General features: G+C 42.9%; 1 long non-coding RNA gene across 1 annotated transcript; it reads right to left on the bottom strand.

The window, feature by feature from the left end:
• Window positions 1-15,353: 15,353 nt before the first annotated feature.
• Window positions 15,354-23,207, bottom strand: LOC138143091 (uncharacterized). Its single transcript, XR_011163604.1, has 5 exons — window positions 23,138-23,207; window positions 22,384-23,057; window positions 21,255-21,715; window positions 16,550-16,638; window positions 15,354-15,509 (listed from the first exon to the last, which is right to left on the bottom strand). It is a non-coding gene; the product is annotated as an uncharacterized lncRNA (long non-coding RNA).
• Between the last annotated feature and the right edge of the window lie 2,828 nt (window positions 23,208-26,035).

Raw genomic sequence — 26,035 nt, 5'->3', positions numbered from 1 at the left:
GTAAAATAAGAAGGTTGATCTGTCTCAATGGCTTCCAAGGTTCTTCCAGCTCAAAATGTAACATCCTATGATCTAATATTTGGGCTCCTCCCCAGGCCAGACCCTTAGGGTTACCCCACCCCCATCCTGACAGCTCATACTCAACCCCCACCCCCTGGCACCACACACACACACACACACACACGCACACACACTTCCAACTCCAGGGGCACTGGAGACAAGGCGTTCTTCCTTTTCTGGACACCAGATCTATCCCCTTTGTCTTTAGGTACAAAATGTTCTTTTGGCCTCCAGATGACCCATCAGCTTTGTGGCTTTCTCCCTGGTCTCTGTCCACAGGAAGTTTCTGAATGACTTTTCTCTTGAGATAACGGGTACTCAACCCTTCCTCAGTATCCCTGAGCTGAACTTTCCATCTCTGCCAGTACCTCCTGGGTTTCATTCTCTCCTGTCCCTTTCCTATGTCCTTTCTATCTCCCTGAGTCCAAAGTCTTGAACACTTTCTAGCGGGTCCCTTTGCTCTGGATCAATGTAACATCTCTATGCCCACACATTTACTGGAATAATAAAAACAGTCCTCTCCCCTCCCTCTATGACCCACTCCTCTCATCTGTGTTCCAGATTGAGCCGGAGGACCACCCTGCCCCTCATACAGATCACCTCTTTACTTAGCATCACAGAGCTACAGCTGGTAGGGACCCCAGAGGACATCTAGCTCCCCCACCCCACCCCATCATTTTATGACGGCCAAAGAGGTTAAGTGATTTGTCCAAGGTCTCATAGGTATTACCTCACCTCTGGGCTTTTCCTCTGCTCAAACATATATTAGGCTGGTAAAAAAAAAAAATAACCCCTATCTTGGCTTTGGAAATTCCCTCCTAGATCTCCCTGGCCCATTTTATAATGTGTATTCTCATCTCCCTCTCTCTCAGCCCACAGGGGATTTAGGGACCAGGGGAATTTCTCTAGCAAGAGTGTTAATGGGGCTGTGTAGAGATGGGGGAGGGGAAGCATGGGCATCAAAGAGAAATCTTACCAATTGCACAGTTTTGCCAGGAGGTCTTTAATCTTTTTTTTTTTTAATAACATGGACCCCTTTGTCAGTCTGGTGAAATCTACAGACCCTTTCTCAAAATAATGTTATTAAATGAATAAAGTAAAATATATAGGTCTATGATCTAATTATGTGGAAATAGAAATGTGATTTTTTTTCCCATCCAAGTTCAAAGGGCTTCTGAAATCTACCCATGGATCACTTAGGGCTTAAGAACTCCAGACTCAGACAGTCCCAGGAACAAATACAGAGAAGCAGGCAACTCTTTCCTTGATCTGGACAGAGCTCTGGCACCAGGGGGACTGAGAGAGGACATAGCCTCATTCATTATAAAAAGAACTTCCAAGCTTATATCATTTCTTGTTGTTCAGTTGTCTTAGTCGTATTTGACTCTTTGGGGTTTTTCTAACTAACTCATTGGGGGTTTTCTTGGCAAAGACACTACAGTGGTTTGCTATTTCCTTCTCCAGCTCATTTTACAGATGAAGAAACTGAGGCAAACAGGATTAAGTGACTTTCCCAGGGTCACATCGCTAGTAAGTGTCTGAGATCCGATTTTAACTCAGGTCTTTATGACTCTAGGCCTGGCATTCTCCACTGCACCACCTAGCTGCCCCAAGCTTATCTCATGTAAGTCCCTTATTCTACACATGAGGAAATAGAAGCCAGAAGGGAAATGACTTACTCAAGGTTACATAGGTGTAGATGAAAGAGGCAGGGGTTAAATCAGAGTCCTCTGACTCCAATGCAAACATTCTTTCCATTACATTACACTGTCATTAGCAGAATGACAGGGGACAGGGGACAGTGGTAAAGGTCAGAAAAGAGAGACAGAGTGGGAATAATAGAATCCAGAAGTTAGTTCTGCATCCTATAGACTGTATGGCCTTGGGAGAGTCTGCCCCTTCCTGAACCTCAGTTTCCCCCTCTGTAAGAGGGGAGGCTCAGACAAGATGATCTGAGTTCTTTCCATCTCCAGAGCTACTGAGCAGGATCAGAAAGAGGGGAGATTTAGGATGAGGGGAAGAGGAGGAGAGAAGACATGTGTCCTGGGAAAGGAAAAAGAAGCAGAAGAAGCTGGGGCCTGGACAAAAGGGAATGGGGGTGGGGTTGGCGAACAGCAGGTTTATTAGTCAAAGTGGAGAATGTCCTCCATGAGGGTGGTTGGGGTGGGAGCGGAAACACGGACCAGAAGCCGGGGGCAAACGCAAACAAGAGAGCCAGGAAATGAGCAATGGTGGGCCATCCCTTCCTCCCCAGCTCAGCGAGCCTGACCCTCCCTTCCACATCCCCCCTCCCCTCTAACTGAGGTCCCTATTCCCAGTGAAACATGATGCTCCAAAGGAGGGAGTTTGGGACCTGAGATCAGGAGATAGGCAGGGCTAGGACTATGGGAATCAACCAAGGCTGAGGGTCATCTCAAAGCCAGGTGAATCTGGAGCCGAGAAACAGTATCCTACCTGCCTCTCCTAGGCACCTGTGAAACAGGGAAGGGGGGAGGATTAGCATCATGTTTGTCCTCTCCATTCACTTTCTCTTCATTCATTCATTCAATGAATAATGGATAGAGTTCTGGGCTTAGAATCAGGAACACTTGACTTTGAATCCCATCTCAGACACTTACTAGCTTTATGACTCTGGGCAAGTCACTTAGACTCTTTGGATCTCAATTTTCTCCTCTGTAAAATGAGAGGATTGTACTTGGTGACCTCTAATGCTCCTTCTAGCTGGGCCTGGAATCAGAAAGATTCATTTTTCTGAGTTCAAATCTGGCCCCAGACACCTTACTAGCTGTGTGACCCTGGGCAAGTCACTTAACCCTGTTTGCCTCAGTTTCCTCATCTGTAAAATGAGCTGGAGAAGGAAATGGCAAAGCACTCTATTATCTTTGCCAAGAAAACCCCAATGGGGTCACTAAGAATAGGATATCATTGAAAAATGACTGAACAGCAACATATTGATCACCATGGAAATTGTCCAGGAATACATAGCCAAGAAGAGCATTTCAGGTAGAGGAAAAGTCATAAGCAAGAGTAGGGATGTTAGAGAGCCCAGTGGGCGTTCTGGAAACAAGTTCAATTTGGTTGGCATGTAGAAGGCCAAACTGTGGAAGGGCTTTGGATGATAAAACAAGTTTCTATTTGATCCCATTGGCAATAGGGAGCCATGGAGGGTTTTTGAGTATAGGAGTGATGGCAACTTGAGAAGCAGCATAAAAATGGATTAGAGAGGAGAGAGTCCAGAGACAGTCCAGAGGTTGGGAGTCTATTACAATAGTCCAGCTGAGAGGTGATGTGAGGGTCTATGGGAGTGGCAAAGATGAGAATTGAGAGGTTGGTAGAACAGTGCCCTAAGCTCTCATTCCCTGCCTATCACTGTGACATAGTTGTGGTTGAGGGTGAAGATTGGGAGACCCTTATATTGACCAGTTAAAGCGGCCAGTGTCTTTTAGGCATTAGGGTCTAGGGTCCCAGGTCACCTTTCCATGTTCCCTACTACCCTGACTGATAGGGGAGTCCCTCAGCCCAAGCCGGGTGCATCCGGAGAGGATATCAAAGGGCAGTGTCGGGCCCAGCTGTGTTTATATCTCTTTTCCTGGAAGTGGGGAGGGCACAGGACGGGTGAGGTTGGGGTGGGGGAGGTGCCCAAGCACGAGGCAGGAGATGTCCGGATATGGTGTGGCATGGTAACTCAGGTTCACAAGCACAATCCAGACAGAGTGGGGATGGCTGTTAACCACATGGGTAGATCCAGGAGCTAAAGACACAAGAGTCCAGGGCTGCAAAGAAAGGAAACATGGAACCATCTCAAATCGTACCAGGTGCACATCTAAAAGAAAAAATGAAAGCAGGTATAGAAAGGAAATCGGGCTGCAGGTGAGAGTATATAGGATTGAGAAATTTTTAAAACTCACCTTTTCCCTCTCCCCTCCCTTCCCTCTGCTGACAGGGACCATTTCCCCAAATCACAGAAACCCCTGCACCCCCTATCCCCCACCCCACAACCTGCCCCCATCTTCACAGACTCCTGAAGTTGGGGAGGAAGATTACTAATCATTGGTCCCATCCCTTCCCCCGCCCCAGAGATGCCCTCTGCCCCCTAGAAAGTTGAGCCTTGTTATGGGGATGGACAGGGAAACTGCTAAGGAACCTTAACAAGACAACTGATTCTGGGTCTGGGTCTTACAGCTGGCCCTAATGGGAGGAGGCTTCCCTTTAAGGGGTCAGGGGGTGATGGCCGAGAGACCTGTTGTGTGACATTTGGCAACTCATTTCTCCTGGGCAGGCCTCAGTTTCTGATCTGTGAAATGGGAATAATAGTACCTACCTCACAGTATTGTTGTGAAGATAGAGTGAGTTAATAGAAAGTGTTTTGTAAACCTTCAAGTTCTACAAATATGATATAAATATAAATGCTTCTCAATCACTTGAACAATAAGTATTTTTCATTGTCTGCTTGAGTTGTGCTGGGGATACAGACACAAAGAATGGAACAATCCCTACTTACAGTGAGTTTACATTCTAATAGGGGAGATGCTAGCTAATACATTATTATTTAAAAGAAATGCATAATATTACATAAATTTTATGAGTATAGATGAGTATGTGTGTAAGAGGGGAAGGGATGTATTTATATGTGGAGTTCATAGGTTTGTGAATCCCCTCCATAAGTTTAATAATATTCACAGCTGGGAAGGAAGTCAGCTAGTCTAACCCCATCATTTTACACATGGATCTAAAAGGTTAAGTGACCTACCCTAAGTGACTGGAGAGTGGTCAGGCTAGAGTAGTGAGTGTTATTAAAAGATGGAAGAAAAAGAGAGACCTTGGAGAAAAGATTGAAAGAATAGGTATGATTTTTCCTGGAGAGAAAAACATGGGGGAGACTGAATGACTCCTTCAAGCCTCCAAGAAGCTGTTGGTCCAAGTGCTCATTTCTTCCTTTGCCTGACTATGAAGAGGATCTTGGGCTGACATAATATCAGGAAGGACCAAGGTGAGGTGTTAGGAAGAACTTCAAATACTCAGGGATGAGTGCCTAAAGGAGAAAGGGTTCAGAGCAGGGTTGGGGAACCTGTGGCTTTGAAGCCACATGTGGCCCTCTAGATCCTCAAGTGTGGCCCTTTGACTGAATCCATTCAATTGACACTTGAGGATCTAGGCCACATGTGGCCTCAAGGCCACAGGTTCCCCACCCCTGGTTCAGAATCTCCTTAATAAATTATATTTTTTGAGGTGGCTAGGTGGCAAGTGAATAGAGCACTGGCCCTGGAATCAGGAGGACCTGAGTCCACATCCGACCTCAGACACTTGACACACTTACTAGCCATGTGACTTTGCGCAGGTCACAACTTCAATTGCCCTCCAAAAAGCAATATATATATATATATATATATATATATATGCCTTTAAGGTATAAAGCACCTTATAGACTTTATTTATATGATGTATTTTATTTATTCAAAGTCATCTCTATATCGTCAGGACAACTCATCTCCATAGGTCTCTATTATTCCCATTTAGCAGATAAGAAGGCTGAGCCCCCAGGAGAAACTTGTCCAGTGGAGGCTACTCACCCTAGCTGTGTGTGGAATTAGAAGGTATTAGATTCAGGATTCCAAAGTGGGTCTGTCCTGTCCCAAACCTGGCTTTTTTACCCCTTGCTTCTTTCTCTAGTGGCCCTACAGGGCCCTAAGTAGGAGACTAGGGTGAAAGTGGAGGAAGGACTGCTTACATCATTACAGCCAGAAATGAGCGTTGAGTGCCAGTTAGATGCCAAAGGTGGATAAGCAGCCCTGATAGGACATGGCGAACCCTCACACCAGAGGGGCCAGTGCTCCCTAAATACCCTATACACCCCTAGTTATAAGGATGAGGATGATAGGAAATGGCAGAGATGAATCAATGCTCCAGGGGCCAAGTCTTGCAAGGGTTGAAATTGACTGAAGATTTGAAAGAGGCGGGACTAATCTGGTCCAATACTCTCATTTTATGGATGAGGAAACTGAGGTCCAGAGAAGACAAGTAACTTCCCCAAAATCACATGAGTAGTAAGCATCAAAGAGAGGATGTGAGCCCAGATCCTCTCCCTTCAAAGTCAGCCTACAGTAACAAGTGGCTCTGAGGATCTAGCAGTCCTAGCCCCAAGCTCCTGCAGGCTGCCCCGTTTAAAGGCTACTTTTCTAGTCTGAGAAATCTTGAGCTCAGAAATAATTCATTGATTCATTTAGTGTTTATTAAAACATTCATGGATGGGGGACACTGATGCAGGGCTTCTGAATTCCCAGCAGCCTCTCTCTGTGGCTGATTCTCCAATGCTGATCTATTGGACTTGAAAAGAAAACAGGGAAAATCCAAGGGCGGGGCTTGGAACAGTTCTCACATGGCCAGATCAGAGGCAGAGGAGACAGAAACAGTGTTGGAGCTGTGCTTTTCCCCACAACCAGCAGGAATCTGGCTTGGGTCCCAAACAGCTTATCTCAAGTTTAGTGGTTACAGCGTTTTGTGAATTTGAATGGGGGGAAAGGAAGGGACCACAACAACCCAGAGTGGTGGGGTTGGTTGGTCTTGCCTCCTCTTATCCTGATGTCCCTTCCCCAGCTCCTTTATTATGCTGAAGGCCTGGCACCTGAGAGAGGTAGAAAATCAGGTCATGCCCTATTCCCTGCCCCCCACCCCTCTCTGGGGCCAGACCAGACAGTGGCCTGGTTTCCCTCCTGGGCAGGAGGCAGGCATGTCGCCGGGAAGAAGAGCCAACAGGAAAACACAATCAAGGGACATCAGGCACTAAGCGCCTGTGTCCTGGGTCTGCTCAGCTCTGATAGATGTCACCACCCTGTGCCCTAGAACACACAACCTCCTTCTCCCCTACTCACACAATATACATGGTTCCCTGTCCACATATTCATCTCCAGTTATTGGATGATAAGATTTAGAAACAAACGGGATATTGGAGACTATTTAGTCCAACCTCCTCAGTTTACAGAGAAGGAAACTGAGGCACAATAAGGAAAAGTGACCTAATCCAACATCACATAAGTAGTAAGTTGAAGTGGGACTCAAAACCAAGGCCTCTGACACCAAATTCAATTAGACTGCCCAGAAACCCTCCTTCCCAATAGCCAACAGTATCCATACTATTTTCCTCTCCCTTCCCACCGCTATCCTACAGCAGGATCAGGATAAAATAGAGACATAATATACAAATCTATTTCTATCGAATTCCCAGTATGGAAACACCCTCCATCGATTCAGATCAGCAATATCTGACATTCATATTATTAGTTTCCTGGTGACATGGAAAGGATAAGTCATTTGCCCACAATCAAATACTCTGCATTTATTACAGGAACCATTTGAACCCAGGCCTTCTCAGCTACAAGGTCAGTTCTTTCTCTCCTACCACTGTGCAACATGCCTCCTCCATGTATGCAGAGACATAAGTACATCTAATTGCTGCTCTGTCATTTGGTTTCTCTCCCTTGCCATCCCCCAAAACTTACTTCAGTGACCAGATCTCTAGCATTTGCCTAAACTACTAAGAGTAAATAATAGATTGCTTCTAATAATCACTCTTTGCTATGGGTTGGGTGGCACAGTGGATAGAGTGCCAGGCCTGGAGTCAGGAAGACTCAGCTTTGTGAGTTCAAATCTGGCTTTAGACATTTACTAGCTTTGTGACCCTGGAAAAGTCACTTTACCCTATTTCCTCAGTCTCTTCATCTATAAAATGGGTCAGAGAAGGAAATGGCAAACCACTCCAATATCTTTACCAAGAAAACCCCAAATGGAATCACGGAGCTGGACACAGCTGAAATGACTGAACAACAACAACAATCACTGCTTCCTCTCCTTCACAATCAGAAATTCATACTAAGTGTGCTCAAGAGGGTAGAGCAATGATGTCTGTCATCCCATGATGGAACCTGCAACCGTGTGTAGTAGGTTGGATGTTGGGGGGTTAGCCCTTCCCTTCACACCTATTGCCCTAGAGATAGGAATACTTTCTGCTTGGAATCAGGATGCTTGGCCCTTGCTAGGATAAGCCAAGGTTGTTGATTATGATGCAAGCTAGCAGCAAAGGGATTTGGGGGATTGGGATTATTGTACTAAGGCAACCATAGCCACTGTCTGTTAGTCAGTCTCCCTTCTAGGTACAGACAGCAGAAATGGAGAACACCTAGGCTGCCATGTGGCCACCATTGACCATGGATTGTTACTACAGTCATGGGACAAAAACCACTTTGAAGCCAGCATTGTAGATGCTGGATGACAAAACCAGTCTTGAGGCCAAAGTTACAAATAGCTGACAGAAAAGGAAAATGACAAATGTTGGAGGGGATATGGGAAAATTAAGAGACTAATGCACTGTTGGTGAAGTTGTCTACTGATCCAACCATTCTGGAGAGCAATTTGGAACTATACTCAAAGGGCTATAAAACTGTACATATTCTTTGACCAAGCAATTCTACTTCTAGGTCTGTAGCCCAAAGAGATAAAAAAAAACAAGGAAAAGGATATAGCAGTGGCAAAGAACTGGAAATTGAGGGGATGTCCATCAGTTGGGGAATGACTGAATAAGTTGTTGTATGTGATTGTGATGGAATACTTTGTGCTATAAGAAATGATGAGCAGGATTCTTCTAGAAAAACCTGGAAAGACTTACATGTACTCATGCAAAGTGAAATGAGCAGAACCAGGAGAACATTATACACAGTAACAGCAATACTACACGATGATCTACTGTGAATAATTTAGCTATTCTCAGCAATATATAATGATCCAAGATAATTCTGAAGGACTTATGAAAAGCTCCCCATCTCCAGAGAAAAAACTGGTGGATCCTGAATAAAGATTAAAGATACTTTTCTTTATTTTTCTTGGGACTTTTTTGTCTATGTTTTCTTTCACAGTATGATTTACATGGAAATGTGTTTTGCATGACTACACATGTATTACCTATATCAACTTGCTTGCCTTCCCAATGAGGTAGGGAGGAGAAGGAGGGTGAGAATCTGGAGCTCAAAATTTGAAAAAAGAATGTTAAAATTGTTTTTATATGTAGTTGTAGGGAAATAAAATATTAAATTTTTTTAAAAGTTATGAGACTAGAAAAGTTATGGGACTAGAATGATAAAGTGGATCAGGCACTTGATCTGGAGTCAGGAAGTGCTAGGTTCAAATCCTACTGCAGAAATAGGAGGAAATCACTCAATCTCATAGATGACAGATAGAGAGATAGACCATTTATTAAGGATTTATTATATGCCAGGTCCAGGACTAAGCAATGGAGATAGGAAGACAAGAAAACAATATGGTTTCTACTCTTAAGGAATTTAAGGGAAGAAAACACACTGAGGAGAGCTGGAATTGGGAGGCCCACGTTGGGGCAAGGATGCTGGTGTGGAGATGTGGCAATTTGGACAGCATATTGAACTGGAAGTAAAGGGAGCATTCTTGATGCCCCTAATGAAGTGGCCATTTAGGACAGAGGAAGCTCCAGGGCAGAGATGTTGTCCCCAGCCAACCCTCTAACACCATGACTTGTATATCTGCATTAATTAATGGAATTTCCTCACTGGGAGTTCCCTATCCTAATGAAATCACAGATAGAGAAAAAGATGATACGTGTCTGCTTCTGGTTTCCAGAGCATCCTAGACTCCTCCACTCAACCCAGAGATGAAGCCTGCCCTCCACCTTCTGTCTTCCAGCTGGTCCTGGGCCTTAACAGGAATCCATCCTGAGCCCTGCTACCAATTCCTCAGGCCCTCTGAACGTCCATCGTATCTTGGACCAGTTGGGAGACTAGGAATCAGGGATTGGAATTGGAATGAGGAGGAGGAAGAGAATTGAAAGATGCTGCTGGTGAGGAAGCTTCATGGGGGTCCTTTGTCTCCACCTGAGGAATGGGATAAGGAAGAGTATGAATTCCATTTGTGAGATGTAGGTGCTAAGTATCTCCAGGAAAGGAAGACAGCAAGACTGCTCTAATCGCAGCACTTTCCCCTCACCTTACCACTTCTCTTTTGTTTTTTGCCTAAGGGAACAGATTCTAGGCTCAAAAGGAAAAAAAATGTCCTAATTTCCCCATCAAACCCCACAAGGACTATAATTCTGACTATTCCTTGGATGAAATTTTGAGCCACTAGGGAGAGCCAGGGTACATAGTGTTGCTGGGAATTGCAATCCTCAAACAATCCTATGACTTGTAGGAGTACAAATATATACATCCCATCCCAAATCATAGATTCTGATTTGGAATGGGTATTGTAGCACCAATTCGATATTCACAGTGCCTACGATGTCAGACACCTGCCTGGAGTAAGAGATCCCAGAAGTAGCAGTGGGTCCTGTCACTAGGTTAGGGATTGGAGGGATCAGCAGAATATTTGTTCGGGGCCAATGTCCATAGTCCAGCAATGGGAAAGATCATTCAAACAGATGCTGTCAATTATCTAAGAGTATATAACCTGTGTCCACAGCCTCAGTCTTTCCCAGGGCCTAAGAATGTTCCTTCTGACAGTCTCTACCAATGGTCAGTCTCTGGGGGCCCAGGAGTTGTACCTTTCTGTGAATGAGCCCTCCTCTGAGCTTGGAGTCAAAGGTCAAGGGCTTTCTATTGTCCAGTGTTTCCAGTTATACAAACCATAATCTCTCTCCATTAGCTCCTATGGTCTCCTTGGCTTTGCTACCCCACTGAATAGAGAGGAATGGTGGATAAGTGCAGGGGAGCAGTAGGCTGAGGAAGAAGAGCAAAGTAAAGAGTCTGGGGACTGGAAGACCCTGATTCTTACTCTGCAAGTTGTTTGCCCTTTTGAGACTTCATTTATCTCCCCTGTGAAATGAGGAAATTATTGTTCCACCATTTCTCAGTTGTGTTTGATTCTTTGTGACCCCATCTGAGATTTTTTGGGCAAAGATACTAGAGTAGTTTTGCCACTTCCTTCTCTAGCTCATTTTACAGATGAGGAAACTGAGGTAAACAGGGTTAAGTGACTTGTCCAGGGTCACCCAGCTAGTAAATGTCTGAGGTCAGATTTGAACTTGGGTCTTCCTGAATGTAGAACTGGCACTTTATATATTGAGACACCTAACTTCCTAAGTGAGGAAATTTTGGGGAGGGAGACAGAGAGAGAGACAGAGACACAGAGACACAGAGACAGAGACAGGCAGAGACAGATAGAGAGATAGACAGAGAGAGAGACAGAGAAAGGAGAGAGCACAAATAGAAAGTGAATAAATAGAAATATATAGAAAGTAGTTAGATTCAAGGTAGTTTGGGAGGGGGAGGGCATTAGTACTTGAGATCAGGAAAGGCTTCATTCAGAGGGTGGAACTGGAGTTGCATCTTACAGGAAGAGGGGACCCTGTAAGGTGAAGGTCAGGAGGGAGTGCATCCCAGTCATGGGTGGGGGGATAGAGTGTTGTGTGTATATGAAGAACAGTGAGGCCAGTTTGATTTGATCTCGGAGTGTGGGAAGCAGGGGTAAAGTCCAATGAGACTGGAAATGTAGGGCTTTAAAAACCAAATAGAGTTTATATATCTGAGCCTAGAAGCAATAGGAAGCCACCCGAATTAGTTGAGTGAGGGAGTCACATGATCAGCTTTCGCTTGAGGAAAATTACTTTGGCAGCAGCAGCGTTTAGACTGGAGTGGAGAGAGATTTAAGGAAGGGAGTGGAGACTAGTGTTGAAATAGACTGAGAGCTGGTAAAACCAAGAAATTTCTGCCCGCGGTCATCTCATTCTTCTTTATATGTGAATTATGAGCAGGTGGATTGCAGAATCCCCATGTTGCCATCTTTCCCAAGGCTAATAAAAGGAGGGAGTGAGAATGAAGAGAATTGAGAAAGCCCAGGATACAGGTGGTCTTGGGATTGCACAGGAGCAAAGAAGATGACAACTAGAAATCTGTACAGCAGACCCAAAGATCCCTTTAGTCCCCTTCCCTCTTATACTCTCTCCTTTCCCACTTCCCTCTTCTCTTCTTATCTGGCTGCCCCAGATAGCTAGATCATCTCTCCCCAGAATGTCTTACCAAGATTTCTTTCTCTTTCCAGGCACTGAGACCATTTTTAGAGCCTCATCCCCTTCAGGAGTCTTCCCAGGTAGATTCTAGGTTAAGAGGCAGCATAGGAAAGGGAAGAGAATATGAACAGATCAAGACTTGAATCTCTGTCTGACAGTTATTAGTTGTGGAATCCTGGAAAAACAATTTCATTTGATAGTGGCCTCCTGGCTGTTCCACAAATAAGACAGTCTAGAGAATTTCCAGGGGGAACTGAAGGGTTAAGGGATTTTTTTTCTAGTGTCACACAGAATTCAAATCCAGGCCTTTCCAAACCTAAGGCCTTCTCTCCATTTGTCTTGTCATATTATGTTATGAGCTATCCTTACCAGAAACATTTTGAATAAGGGGTTTGATAGGGTGATTAAGTCTCTTTTTTCCTTGTAGGCTAGAACGTGTTTCTTAAGGTTATTCCACAAACAGATCTCCCCTCTCCCCCAAATACCTACACTTGTGGTTGTGCACACATTCACACACACACCAAGTTCCTCACCTTCAATCAGTTAGAGACTTCTATCTCTCAGGTCCAGGCATTCTCTCTGGCTCTCACCTATGCCTGGAATGCTCTCCCTCCTCTGCTCTAACTGCAGACCTCCCAGGCTTCCTTTAAGGGCTTAAAAACCGATCTTCTATAGGAAGCCTTCTCCAACCCCTCTTAATTCCAGTGCTTTTCCTCTTTTAATTATTTCCTATTTATCCTGTGTGGATGTATGTGAATATTTATATGTATGTATGTGTATATATATATATATATATACATACATATATAAATATATTGTGTGTGTGTTTTCTCATCATTAGATTGTAAGCTCCTTGAGCCATTCCTTGATTCACTTCTTAAAGAGGCCTATTTACTGAATGGGCATTACCTCATTCAAAGTGAGAAGGTGAAAAGGCCTTAGCTTAAAAGGGTCGCCTGCTGCATCCTGAGTCATCTCCGGTCAAACTGATCATCAAGTCACTGGACCTAGATGACTCTGGAGGAGAAAGTGAGGCTGGTGACCTTGCACAGCCCTCCGTCATTCTCAAATCAAAATCATGTCATCATCCCCCTGACTTCATGGTCCTCTTTGAAAACAAAGGACAAACACAAGCTCCTAGAGGGCATTGTCTTTTGCCTCCTCTTCTATCTCCAGAGCTGATTAGCCCAGCATCTATAACATAGTAGTAGACACTAAATAAATGCTGATTGATTGACTTCTGTGAGCAGCTGCTGTTTCTTTGTAAAATGGCCATGATAAATGTTGCACCATCTACTTGTTCTTTTATTCAACAGGCATTTATAGTAATACCTAGCCAAGCAGCCCACTAAGGGCCAGAAAACACAAAGACAGAAATCTAAATAGTCCCTGTCCTATGGAAGCTTAAATCCTGTTTAGAAAAATAAATCCAGGGGTGGTTAGGTGGCACAGTGAGTACAGCACTGGTCCTAGAGTCAGGAAGACCTGAGTTCAAATTTGACCTCAGACACTTAACACTTACTAGTTGTGTGACCTTGGGCAAGTCACCTAACCCCAACTGCCCTGCCTTCCTCCCTCCAAAAAAACAAATAAATAAATAAATCTGAAGTCATTTCTGGGAGGAATGTTCCTAGGAATCAAGATAGGCCTCATATAGGATGTGATGCTTGGGCTCAGCCTTGAATGAATTAGGAGGCAGAGAAGAGGAAAAGGGAGAGAGGGAGCCTTTTAGGCATAGGGGACATCTAGTGCACAGAAGCAGGGCCATTGACATAGTGCATGTAAAACACTTGGCAAATCTTATAAACATGTCTCTCTGCCTGTCTCTCTCATCTGTGATTTCAGTGGTGTTAAGAACCTTCAGTGAGAAGATTCTTTATTTCAGTGCAGATGACCCCTGCTCTGCAGTATAGAGAATTTCCAGGGGCACTGAAGGGTTAAGGGATCTTTCTAGTGTCACACAATCAGACTACAGAACTCAAATCCAGGTCTTCCCAAACCCAAGGCCATCTCTCCATCAGTTTTGCCATATTATGTCATAAGCTCTCCTTACCATCAATGTTTCACTTTTGTGTCTGTATCACCCATTGATCTGCACAGTTCTTGGCACATACACAAATAAGAACCAATTAATGAATTTTTCCTGCTTGATTAATTGATTGTTACTGGGACAGACAGAGAACAAGTTCAGCTGAAATGTATAAAGCAGAGCAATGGGCAATATATCTGGAAAAAAGGGCACAACCAGATTATAAAAGGCATTAAATGACAAATAAAGGAGTTTATACTTTATTTTCGTGGCAAGAGGCCAATGGAATTTCTTGAGCAGAAGAATGACATGATCAGACCTGTGCTTTAGGAATATCAATTTGGTGACTGGGTGTGGGATGGATTGTTGAGGGGAGAGACTAGAGGCCTAGCGACCAATTAGGTTATTGAAAGGGTCCACGTGGGAAGGGATGAGGGCCTGCAGTTAGGCTAAGTGGATAGCAAAAAATGGATGAATGCTGCAGATGTTGTGGAGGGAAAATTTATGAGACTTGGCAAATGCTTGGATTTGTGGGTCAGGATAGAGAGGTTTCAAGCTTGGGTGATGGCAAGGATGGATTTCTGCTGATTCCTCCTCATCAGAAATAGAGGAGATAGGAAAAGGAGTGAGTTGGGGGATGGACATTTGAGTTTGCCACACATGTAGGTCATCTAAAACATTTTGTGATATAGCTGTGGAGTCCAGGGGAGAGACTGGGGAAACCCCTGAATGTTGATGAGATCGTTAAGAGAAGAGTGGAGAGGGAGAAGAAAAGAAGGCCCAGGACAGAACTAGTCAGGGTGAGAGGCAGGCGGGGTGGGCATAAAGGGGGGTACCTCCATGCCTACATGCAGGATTATGAGCAAAGTGCCTTGTAAACTTTAAAGGCTTATAGAAATAGAAACTATTGTTATTATTATCCTTGGAGGAGAGCAGATTGACTTCCTGATTCCACTTTGCTTGGAATTAAAACTCCCACAGATTATTTTTCATTCCCTGCCCCAAGGTGGCCTTTTCCCTATCTTCACCATTTTGCTATAGAACAGTTCCTGTGTTACACAGACCTCCCCTCTGCCCCCAAATACCCACACTTGTGGTTTTGCACACATGCCCACACACCAAATTTAATTCCTTGCCTTTAATTAGCTACACAGACTTCAGAATTCAACCCCTTCCCCAAGGGATGTCTCACCACCACCCACCCCCCCGCCCATAATTTCAAGCCAGTTGTCTTTAGAGCAGCACAAGCAACTTTATTACAGGCAGAGACTTTATGGCTAGATGGACTGGCTAATAATCACAGGTCCACCACACAAGTACAGATTCAAAAAAGTCCAGTAAATGGAAGACTGCTCCAGTATCTTTGCTGAGAAAACCCCCAATGAGGTCACGAAGAGTCTGAAACGACCAAATAATGACAAATGAGTTTAGAGGGAAAGAGGAGAGAGGTTAGACAAGTTAGAAAGAGAAATGATCATAAGAGGTAGTATTTGTATAGCTTTTAAGGTTTGCAGAGATCTTTATATGTTACTTCATTTGATCCAAGAACCATGAGAGAGAATTGTGAAAACCCAGAAAAGAGAGTGTACAGGAGGAGAAGGTGATCAGCCACTCAATAGACCAGCATCTATTATGCACCAGGCATTATGCTAAGGAAAGAAAGGCAGTTCCTGCTTTCAAGGAACTCAGTTTACTGGGGGAGACAAAATACAAATAATTATGTACAAATTAGTATGTACAGGATAAATTAGGGATAGCCTCAGAGGGAACTCACTAGAATTAAGGAAGACTGGCAAAGGCTTCTGGAAGAAAGTGGACTTTACCTGAGCCCTGAAGGGAGCCAGGTAAGTCAGGAAGTAGAGATGAGCACTCCAGGCATGGAGGACAGCCAGTGAAAATGCTTGGACTCAGGAGATGGTGTCTCATGTGAGGGACAGCAAGGGGACCAGTGTCACTGGATCACAGAGTTAGGTGTAAGAAGACTGAAAAGGTGGGAAGAGGCCAGGTTATAGAAAGCCAAATGGAAGATTTTATGTTTGCTTCTGGAGGTAATAGGGAACCACTAGAGTTTACTGAATGAGGGAAGGGGTAGTGATATGGCCACATGTTTGTTTTAGGAAGATCATTTGGACAGCTCAGTGGACCCTGGTTTGGAGCAGGGAGAGGCTTGAGGCAAGGAGACCAACCAGCAGGCTATTTCAATAGCCCTTACGTGATGAAGATTTGTACCAGGGTGGTAGCAGTGTCAGAGGAGTGAAGAAAACATATAGGAGAAATGTTACTGAGTGTGGAAATCAGAGAGAAAAGGATTCTGACCACAGGACAGACCCTTAGGGAACACTCAGTGAGCGTGACATGAAGACTTAGAGAAAAAGACTAAGGAGAAAGATCAGATAAGTTAGGAAGAGAATCTGTAATAAGAGTTAATCTTAACCTACCTTGAAGTCAGGAGGACCTGAGTTCAAATTTGACTTCAGACTCTTACTAACTGTGTGACCCTGGGCAAGTCACTTAACCCCAATTCCCTCTTAAAAAAAAAAAGAACAAAGTCATAAATCACCATTCAGATCCCCAAGAGAAATCTTAACAGATAAATAGATAACATTTTTTATAAGTGTTAACATTTGTATAGCTTTAAGGGTTTGTAACAACTCACTTGCTTACTAGTTATGTCACCCTGGGTAATTTTACCTCACCCTGTTTGCCTCAGTTCTGTCTTTTTTGGAAGGGGGGAGGCAGGGCAATTGGGGTTAAGTGACTTAGTGACTTGCCCAAGCTCACACGGCTAGTAAGTGTTAAGTGTCTGAGGCCAGATTTGAACTGAAATCCTCCTAACCCCAGGGCTGGTGCTCTATTCACTGTGTCACCTAGCCGCCCCTCAGTTCATCATAAAATGATATGGAAAAAGAAATGGCAAACCACTCCACAATATTTACTAAGGAAACCCTAAATAGGGTCACAGAGTTAGACATGATTGAAATGACTGAACAAAAACAACGGCAGTTTGTAAAGTGCTTTATATGTTCTGTTACTTGATGAAAGAACTAGGAGGGATGGGGAAGGAGAGAGAGAGAGATTGTGAAAAGCCAGAGAGAAGAGTATTCAGGAGGAAGAGGTGATCAACAAGGTTGAAAGCTTCAGAGAGTTCAAGAAAGATATGGTTTGAGAAGAGATTAGATTTTGCAGTTAAGAGATTGTTGGGAACTTTGGAGACAGCAGTCTGAATTGAGTGAAAAGGTCAGAAGCCAGAAGGTACAAGAAGACAGGGAGAGGAGAGAAAGTAGAGACGATGAGAATCGGCAGATTTTCAGGGAGTTTGACTGAGAGAGAGCTATAGAATTATATAGAATATATATAGAATATAGCTTGTGAGGACAGTAAGATCTAATATTTGTTTTTATTTAAGGATGGGGGACGTGACCCCTCTGAGGTAGATGTTTCTTTATAGTCACTGGGTCCACTCCCTAGGTCCTACCCGAAGCCATCATCTCCCAAGCTGCCAGTGAATTCTTCAGTTCTCTGCCTGATCTCTGATTGTCTCAGACCATGGTGGAGCCTTCCCTAAACCCTCACATCCTCCTCCCTTGGTTGTTGTTCAGTCATGTCTGTCTCTTCATGACCACATTTTGGAGTTTTCTTGGCAAAGATACTGGAGTGGTTTGTGATTTCCTTCTCCAGTTCATTTTACAGATGAGGAAACTGAGGTAAAAAATTTTGAAATGATTTGCCCAGGGTCACACAGATAATAAGTGTCTGAGGCTGGATTTGAACTCAGGTCTTTCTGACCGCAGGTCAGATCCACTGTGCCACCTTGCTGCCCTACTCCTTACCCAAGAAGCAGTCACTGTAGTCTCCTTTGGTCAGCCAGAGTTGTACCCTGATATTCTAAGAAATAGGTCTCAGCTGGTGCCCAATAATTACTCAGCTAACTAACCTGTCCTTCTGAACATCTCCAGCTTCCATTCTCTAGGTCCTGAACTTGCCCTTATATTGCAGACAGGATCCACAGTCCTATTGTCTCTCTAGGTTATCGGCTGGCTTATCTATTACTCCTTAACTTTCTATAATTAACTCTAATCATTTGCATATATAATATGGTTGGTTGTTATCCTTTGTTTACTAAGAGGACCAAAATGACAGCACTATGGTAAAGTTAAGTTACTGGGTGACTAACTGATCAGACCAACACGAGATCGGAATGCTTTACCACAGGTCGGGCACAAATAGCCCGTGTGAACATTTGGAGTAGATTCTACAAATTTGTGCATCCTGCGTTTTCTTTGAGCTGTTTCAGTTCTGCTTTGCTCATAGAGCACAGAACCTTCTCTGATGTGGGCACGCTATGCTGAGCAGTCCTGTGCCAGTGTCTCCCATGTCACGCAATCAATTCCAAAGTTCTTAAGAGAGATCTTCACAGTGTCCTTGTATCACTTCTTCTGACCACCATGTGAGCGCTTGCCCTGTGTGAGTTCTTCATAAAACAGTCTTTTTGGAAAGCCTACCTTTTGTATTTGAACAACATGGCCAATCCCTTAGAGTTGTGCTCTCTGAAGCAGAGTTTGAATGCTTGGCAGTTTAGTTTGAGTAAGGACCTCAGTACCTTATCCTGCCAAGTGAGCTTCAGAATCTTCCTAAGACAATTCAAATGGAAGCAATTCAGTTTCCTGGCATGGCGCTGGTAGACTGTCCAGTTTCACAGGCCTACAACAATGAGGTCAGCACAGTGGCTCTGCAGACCTTCAGTCTGGTAGTCAGTCTAATACCTCTTCTCTCCCATACTTTCCTTTGGAGCCTCCCAAACACTGAGCTAGCTCTGGCAATGCATGAGTCAGCCTCATTATCAATGTGTACATCCCTGCAAAGTACACTACCAACGCATTTGATACTGTCAGTCATGAGGGCTTATGGAACATTATGTCAAAATTTGGCTGCCCAGAGAAGTTCATCAGCATTGTACATTAATTTCACAACAGCTTGTTTGCCCAGGTTCAGGATGATGGACAATGCTCTCATGCTTTCCAGTGGAATGAAACAAGGCTGTGTGCTTGCTCCCATTCTTTTTTTTTAGCATGATGTTTCCAACCATGTTGTCAAATACCTTCAATGATGATGAACATGGCATCAAGGTCAGCAAATGCACTGATGGTAAATTCTTCAACTTGAAAAGGATGCAAGCCAAGACCAAAGTGGAAGGAGTGCTGGTGCATGATTTTCTGTTTGCAATTGATTGTTCACTCAATACAGCCTCTGACGATAAAATGCAATAAAGTATGGATCGATTCTCTGCTGCTTGTGCTAATTTTGGCCTAACAATTGCCACCAAGAAAACACAGGTACTCCATCACCCCATCACCATACCATCCATGCATGGAACCATCAGTTACAGCAAATGGAGAAGTTTTGAATACTGTGGATAAGTTCATTCAATATATTATTTAATACCAACTTTGCAGAAAGGTAAATGTTTAACCAGAAAGTGACCACAGCCATCTGCCTAGAACTGGAATGGGGAAGAAAAGCTTATTTCACTTCCCCAAGTGTGTTAAATATGAGTATGTCTGTCTATTTCTCTACCTTATTATCTGTCTACGCTGTAATTATACATCTTCAACTTATAGCCATCCACCTTAGAGAGAGAGAGCTCACTGAGGGCAGGGAGTAGTATCACTGGTTCTGTATATAGCACTTCATCCATCACTGAGTATATAAAAATGTTGGATGAAGATCTGATATTTAAGAGAAGGAAGAAGAGGAAAAGATAAGATGATGAGGAAAGGGGACAGAAATAATAGCTGAACAGCACAGCATCAAGTACAGATCCATGGAGTGTTCCACTTGGGTCCTCTTGCCATTTTGATGGCAATTTACTTCAAATCTAGCCATCCAAGAAGTTGAGAATCCATATGATTGGCTTAATTTTATTATTAGTTCATCCACATCTCTTTATCTTCTCTAAAATAATGGTACAAGTTCCTTTTTCAAATGCTTTGCTGAAATTCAGTTAAATAATGTACCTAAAAGCTAGTTAGGCTATATCTACAGTACTCCCCTGTACAGCACATATCTATACAAGTTTAGTTACCATATTTTTAAAAAGGGAAGTAAGGTTTCTTGTTCTTGATAAAGCTATGCTTTTTCTAACCCCAACTTCCCTTTCTAGATATTCACTAATCATTTCATTAATGATCTGTTTTGCAGTTTTCCTGGGAATCAAAGTCAAGCTCACTGGACTATAATTTACAAACTCTTGTTTTCTTACTATTTTTGTTCTTTTTAAAAAAAAAAATAAGGACATTTGACTTTTTCCCATCTTGTAGTATCTTATCCACTTTCCAAGATTTTTCCAATATTTCTGATGGTGCTCCAGGAATCACTGGGCCAGGTGATTGCATTCATCAAGGTCAGCTAAGGGCTTCCTCACTGACACTAGATAGCAGTTCCATGTTAGCCAATTTGAGTTCTGCCATTTTCAGTACAAAAGTCATTCTCCTTTGCAAATACAAACAAAAACCAGAAACAAAATAAGAAGTGAGCAGCTTTGCCTACTTATCACTGTCTGTCTTTGTCCCATCTACCCAAGTCCTGTCCCTTTTTGATTATCCTAATTTAACAAAAAAAACCCTTACTAGCCACGTGACCTTGGGCAAGTCACCTAACCCCAATTGGCCTGACCTCCCCCCTCCAAAAACAACAACAACAACAACCTCCTTTGGATGTCCTAACTTCCTTCACCTGCTCAGTTCACTATGAGCCTTAACATTCCTTCAATTACTTTAGATGTCTTTTTTTAAAAAATACTTTATTTTATTGTTTTACTCTAAATTTACCAAATGCCTAACATTCCTACATACCAAATAGAATGGAACAGGGAGAAATTATTTGTGAAACAGTGAATCTCTATTATATTATAGCTTATTTTAATGATCTATAATAAATTCAACTTTTACTTTTAAAAAAAGAAATAATAGCTGATATTTGTATATTATTTCTAAGGCTTGCAAAGCATTTTAATAGTAACTAACGTTTACATAATACTTTGCGATTATAATCTAATCTTATTCTCACAACAACCCTGGGAGGTAGGTATTATTACTATGACTTTACAGATGAGGAACTGAGGCAGATAGAGATTAAATGACTTACCCAGATTTACACACAGCTAATAAGTGTCCAAGGATGCATTTGAATTCAGGTCTTTCTGACTCCAGGTCCAGCACTCTATCCACTGACAGATAGATGATAGATAGATAGATAGATAGATAGATAGATAGATAGATAGATAGATGATAGATAGATAGATAAGTAGATAGATGGATGGATAGATGCATGTATATATTTATATATGTATATATATACATACATATATGGTATATGCAAAATATCATTTGATCTTCACAGAAAGTAAAGAATTCCTGAGATTAATACCACTGGTGCCATTAGTCCCATTCTACAGATTAGGAAAGAAAGGCTCAGTGACTTTATCATGATCATAGAACTGTTAAGTATTGGGGACCCCTCTTGACTTTAAATCCTGTTTTCTTTCCACTTCCCAAACAGAGAAGGAAGAATGGGAAGAGAAAGGGAGAAATAGAGGAGAAAGAAGACTAGGAAAAGATGATAATGAAGAGTCAAAGGAAAAGGAGGAAGAAAAGGAGAATAAAAGGTTAGATAATGATTGACATTTATGCATGTAGGTTTGCAAAGCATTTAACCAACATGTCCCTGACTTCTTCCTGAAATCCAATAGAAGGAAATGGATCCATGAGATGTGGAGGATGGCAGGAAAATGTATATGGTTACATGGGTGTGGTTCCTCCTTTTCTTCTGTCCCTTCTGTCTTGTTCACTCCCCCAACTCATATCTACACTAACTGGATGGGTCCTCAGAGGGGAAGCTGCTAAAACTACTCTCAGTATTTTAGGTGATTTTAGCTACACATGTAGCTCCTGAGCCCCCACGGACATGCTTCCCATTTATAATTACTGTTATTTATTGATATTAAGCAAATAGTAAAGTGTCCAAAACATATATGGTTTATAAAAATGAAATAAACAATAAACATAAAAATATAAATATATGTAACTATTTGCAGTATTTTGGTTATGAACAAAATCATCTCAAACCCTTAAAATATCAGTGGTTGACTTCTCTTCCTTTGTCTATAAACTCAGTATTATTCCATTCAGTCTCTCTCAAGATATTAAGTGAATTTTCTTCTCTTAAATTCTCTTCATGAAAGTTGAAAACAACTTCCTCAGAAAAAAAATCTCACCTTTTTCCTCTCTGGATCTTCTGCAGCTTCTCCTCAGAAATGACTGGAAACACCCTTTTGACTTCCCTCAAACTGACATCTTTAATAGTCTCTCTCCATAGTTTATCAAGTAGATCCTAATAGATTAAAAAGTCAACACCTACGCTCTCCCTGGCTCCACAGAGGAAAGTACACAGAGTACAAATTCTTTGTAGGTCCTTGTGGATCACAGAGAAACATACTTTCTTCCTGACTCTGTAGGAAGAAGTGCTTCTCAGAAAACCACTTTTTAGCTGTCACTGCTGTTAACATGAACTGTGATTTTTCTAAAATTCTGTTTGTACCTTCAAGTTACAGTAATAATATCTGTGCTTTTATTCAGCTCTTAAATAGGTTGTAACTGCCTCCATATTCTCTGTAAGATAATTATTCAAAGGAAGACTTAGATTTGTCTTTGTCTTTGCCCTTTAAATCAGCAAAATTGCCAAAATTTGAAAGGGGGCACCTCTCCCCTTACACACAGATCTCTTCTTCTTCTCCATCTTCTCTTCCTCCTCCTCTTCCTCTTCTTCTTCCTTCTCCCTCTCCTCTTCCTCCTCCTCCTCCCTCTCCTCCTCCTCCTCCCTTCTCCTCCTCCTCCTCCTCCTTCTGACGTCCAACCATTCAATCAGTCAACCATTCATTCATTTCAGTGTCTGAAAGAGTAAAGAAAGGTCTCAATCAATTCTTCCATTAACTGCACTGTCCACAAAAAGTGATTGGTTGCTGTACTCACAATGATGATTTCATGTCTGGCTACCAGTGGAACAGCATCTCAAGCGTCTGTCTGCAGTGATGGTGAATAGTACCTGAGGAATATTGCAGAAGAGATAGTCCTGGGGTGGGACTAAATTGGCAGCCTATGAAAGACCTTGCTAGAAGGTGAGCTCAAGAGTAGGAATGCCTTCTCATTTCCCTTAAGGGAATTGTAGTCTTGATTGAGGGGGGACCTCAGAAGCAGAACCCCTCCCTTACTCCTTCCTCAAGCTGGGGGCTCCTTGGAATCATGAGGATGACTGGGAATATTAGTGAGAGATGACTGGGCTGAGCACCCCACAGAACAGCTCTTAACAAGTTTCTTATTCATTTTCTTTGTATGATAACATGTATGCAGCTACCACATGGATTGCCTAATATAAATATTGAGGATTTACCAGGTTAAAGGCAATTCCCAGACATAGGGTATGGCAAGCCAACTGATATTGCCACAATTTTAATATTTTGGAACGATATTCCATTTTATCTTCATTTCTTTGGGTCAATTTTCCATCACACCATTCAAAGAAGAAAGAGGATGAGGGAGAATAAAAGGAGAAGGAAGAATCAACAAAAGAGAAAGGAAAAGATGAAAAGTCAAAGAAAGAGAAGGTAGAGGACGTTGGAGGCAGGATAACTTTAGGGGGAACATGAATCTGGGATTAGGGAGGGGGCAGGATGATTGGAAGGAAGAAAAGATGCCACACAAGAGTGAATATTTTAGAAATAGGATTATTATCAAAGAGTTGGTTCCAAATATAGAAAGCAATTAACAAAGGAAGGAGATGAATACTTCTTTCTTTAGCAGGGGAGAAAGTTAGAAAAGAACCTTGTGTAGAGAATCAGAGACTTGGTCCTCCTTTATTTTTGATCATTGAGAAATGGGGCGTTGGAGAAAATAGTCTTTCCTCCCTTTCCTGGAGGGTATCTGGGGAGCATTTAAGGGATACCTGTGCTTCTTGTGTAGGGGAGGGGACAGCAGTGGTCTGACACCCACCTATTCTTCTACTCTAGGAGTGACTTTGTGATAAAAGGGGAATCTGGTGGGCTTTGAGGAGGAAATGTCTAGGAGGATTAGGGTTCAAGGACACATTATCTGCACACCTGTCATAATCTCCTACAAAGTTCAGAAATAGATTGACAATGAGGAAAGGGCAAAGGAAGAGAGAAAGCCAGAACCAGAAAGAAGGGAAAAGTCTCAAACTGAAATCTGGAAGAAGGTGGGAGATAAGAAGGTCTAAAAGGAGAGGAACCCGTCTAAGACCAGGGATTAGAGGTGGGGGTGGGAAAGTGGACTGGCACAGAAGTTAACTTAGTACACAGGATATTGAAGTCAAACATCATTCCCTTCAGCTGCTCCCCCACTCCCTCTCTACTGTCTGTCCGGAATGTCCGGAATGTGATGAGCCGATAAGATCCGGAACTCCCACTCTACCTGGAACAGAGCTGGGGGAAGGGATAGGGAGAATCTGTGCCAATTTTTTGCTGTCCAGTGCAATCCTGTCAGCCAAATGGGGCTGGGGATAGAGTGGGAGGGAGAGGCGCAACGGCCAACCTAATTAAAGTCTCAGTGGACAAAGGCTTCCCAATGGGGGAGGGGAGCCATTTCAGGGAGCTGAAGAAAGGGCATCTCCACTCTGGGCACATAGGCAGGATGCCAGTTGCTTCAGGCATACCTAGATATCTTGAGGGTGAGCTGGGCAGTGAGTCAGGAATGAGTAGGGCCTCAGGGAGTGGGGTGATGGAAGAATTTTCTGACCATTGGAGAACTTTTGGGAAAAGATACCCCACCTGGGTCATAGGTCTTGATTTTCTGGGAGATAGCACCTTTGGATTAAAGATGGATCAACCCCCACCCAAAAGGTAGCAAGCCACCATGACTTCTGCATCAAGCCTGCAATCTGACCTCAGGGCAGATCTGGGACCTGGTAATGGGAGAATAGTACTTGGAAGAATTCCATGAACACACTCATGACTAAGAAGCAGTTTGGCAAGGTAGAAAGAATGCTGGATTTAGAGTCAGAGGGCCTGGGTTCAAATCCTAGTTCCAACAGCTGTATGACTATGAGAAAGTAATTTAATTTATCTGAGCCTCAGTTGCCTCATCAGCAAAACAAGGGTGTTCGTTTTACTTAATGATCTATAAAGTCCCTTCCAGTTCTAAATCACTCATACTATAATTGGACTTCCTCTTATATGGACCAGGAGACCCATCATTCTGAAGCTCTCTGAGCATGTCATAGTGGAAAGAACATCGCCTGCGGAGTCAGATGACCTAACAAAGAATCTGTCTTTGACAAGGACTGCCTGTGTCATAGGCAAATCTCAGTTTCCTCATATAAAAAATGAAGGGCTGGGCCAAATGGTCTCTGAAGTCCACATCTACAATCCTAGGATCCCTAGGTCATATCCTGGGCTACACTTTCATCAATGCTTTGAGCCTGGGCAAGATTTGAACATTTTACTCCTTGAGTTACTATCCTGCTGAAGCTTTGGACCTTTCCCCAAATACCTTCTGCAATTCAGTCAGATTAATATTACAAAGCAAATGCCTGTGAACTATAAAATTTTCTGGGGTGGCTAGCTGGCACAATGTATCAGGAGGACCTGAGTTCAAATCCGGCCTCAGACACTAGCTGTGTGACCTTGGGCAAGTCACTTAGCCCCAATTACCCTACCTTCCCCCCTCCAAAAAGCAAAAAGAAAAATCTGAAAAAAAAGAACTATGGAATTTTCTGGAAATGATAAAAAATAAATAGTGTTTATTAAGTATATCTCTCATAATACCTCTCCAAGGCAGTACAAATATTGTGCCCATTTTATAGATGAGAAAACTGAGGCTCAGAGAGGTTAACCAACTTGCCCAAGTTCACACAGA

Source organism: Petaurus breviceps, unplaced genomic scaffold, assembly GCF_028583685.1.
Source record: "Petaurus breviceps papuanus isolate PSGF00001 unplaced genomic scaffold, PetGlider_PUasm1.0 90630, whole genome shotgun sequence".
In the NCBI taxonomy this organism is placed as follows: Eukaryota; Metazoa; Chordata; class Mammalia; order Diprotodontia; family Petauridae; genus Petaurus; species Petaurus breviceps.
Note: the sequence above shows the minus strand (reverse complement) of the source record. Positions and strands in the feature narration are given on the sequence as shown.